The sequence below is a fragment of the Capra hircus genome, chromosome 11 (genome assembly GCF_001704415.2).
Source record: "Capra hircus breed San Clemente chromosome 11, ASM170441v1, whole genome shotgun sequence".
NCBI classification, from domain to species: Eukaryota; Metazoa; Chordata; class Mammalia; order Artiodactyla; family Bovidae; genus Capra; species Capra hircus.
The window spans coordinates 31,673,560-31,675,777 of NC_030818.1; the positions used below are offsets into that span (position 1 = coordinate 31,673,560).

A 2,218-nucleotide genomic window follows, 5' to 3' on the forward strand; every position below is an offset into this window, starting at 1 on the left:
AACAGACTGGTTCCAAATAGGAAAAGGAGTACATCAAGGCTGTATATTGTCACCCTGCTTATTTAACTTCTAGGCAGAGTACATTATGAGAAACGCTGGACTGGAGGTAGCACAAGCTGGAATCAAGGTTACTGGGAGAAATATCACTAACCTCAGATATGAAGATGACACCACCCTTATGGCAGAATGTGAAGAATAACTAAAGAGCCTCTTGATGAGGGTGAAAGTGGAGAGTAAAAAATTTGGCTTAACACTCAACGTTCAGAAAACTAAGATCATGGTATGCGGTCCCATCACTTCAAGGCAAATAGATTGGGAAAGAGTGACAGACTATTTTAGGGGCTCCAAAATCACTGCAGATGGTGACTGCAATGAAATTAAAAGACAATAAAGGTATGACCAACCTAGACAGCATATTAAAAAAAAAATAGATATTACTTTGCCAACAAAGGTCCATCTAGTCAAAGCTATGGTTTTACAAGTAGTTATATATGGATATGAGAGTTGAACTATAAAGAAAGCTGAGTGCCAAAGAATTGATGCCTTTGATCTGTGGTGTTGGAGAAGACTCTTGAGAGTCTCTTAAACTGCAAGGAGATCCACCAATCCACCTAAATGAAATAAGTCCTGAATATTCATTGGAAGGACTGATGCTGAAGCTGAAACTCCAATACTTTGGCCACCTGATGTGAAGAACCAATTCATTTGAAAAGACCCTCATGCTGGGGAAGATTGAAGGCAGGAGGAGAAGGGGACAACAGAGGATGAGATGATTGGATGGCATCATTGAATCGATGGGTATAAGTTTGAATTGTTGATGGACAGGAAAGCCTGGCATGCTGAAGTCCATGGAGGGTGGAAAGATTCCGACATGACTGAGCAACTGAACTGAACTGAAAATCACAAAAGTACACTAATGACTAAATAGCAATACAAATTTAGTTCTAAAAGAACTATCGTGCACATGTGTTAATGTTGGGTCACACATTGCAACTCTGATTTTAACAGAGATCAAAACAAAGAAAGAAACCAGGCCCTCTTTCTTTTCAATGAGGTGGCCAAACAGATGCAGACCTTTGTGAAAACCCTAACAGGCAAGACCATCACCCATGAGGTTGAGACCAGTGACACTACTGGGAATCATGTCAAAGCCAAAATCCAAGACAAGGAGGACTTCCCACCTGATCAGCAGAGTCTGATTTTCACTGGCATACAGCCAGAGAATGGCTGCAATATGTCAGACTATATCCAGAAAAAGTCCACCCTACACTTGGTGCTTTGTCTGTGAGACGACATCATCCAGCCTTCTCTCCACCAGTTTGCTCAGAAATGCAACTGGGACAAGATGATCTGCCACAGGCGTTATACTCAGTTAGACCCCTGCACTGTCAGCTGCTACAAATGCAGCCAAACCAACAACCTGTGCCCCAAGAAGAAGGTCAAATAAGGCCCCTCCATCCGCTTCTCCTTGGCTCTCAAGGTGGCCACCTGCCCAAGCTCCATGGCCCTGGAGCCTCAATAAAATTTCCCTTTCATTGAAACAAACAAACAAAAAAAGAAATAAATAAATTACAAGCTTTGATGTCAACATGAGCCAGTATATTGATGCTATCACAGGTGATGTTTGTGAAAATTAAATATAGAAGATTTTATATGAGAAAAGAAAATACATAAAGATAAAATTTTATTAATGTGATTTGAATGTTTTTTTTTCTTTTCATCTTTAAACATTCCTTTAGGAAAAAGCAATAATTTTGACTACATAAAATTTTTAAATTAAAAGCAAATCACCACATGATAGAAAATATTTGTTACAATTGCAACTGTAAAGTTTTAATATCCTTATTATCGATAATAATTATTCAGTGACAATAGGGAAAACATTGCAATTCCAAAATTTTTAACTATATTAATTTGGAGTTTTTCTTGATAGAAATAATAACAACCATTATGTAATTACAGTGTGCCAGGAAACCTTTTAAATTTCCTATATATGTAACATTTAAGCTCACAACAACTCTTGTGAATTTAATAGTATTTATAGAAGTGGGGAACCTATATCATAGGAGTATGAAGTAACTTGCCCAAATCACCTGGCTAGTAAATGGTGGTTCCAGAAGTCAAACCCTAAGCAGCCTAGCTCTAGAGCTCACGTTCTTACCCAAAACATGCAAGGATTCTTCAATATCCACAAATCAATCAATGTAATTCACCACAT

The 2,218-nt window shown here is 38.2% G+C and overlaps 1 pseudogene; it reads left to right on the top strand.

The window, feature by feature from the left end:
* LOC102176049 lies at positions 1,067-1,447 on the top strand (annotated as a pseudogene).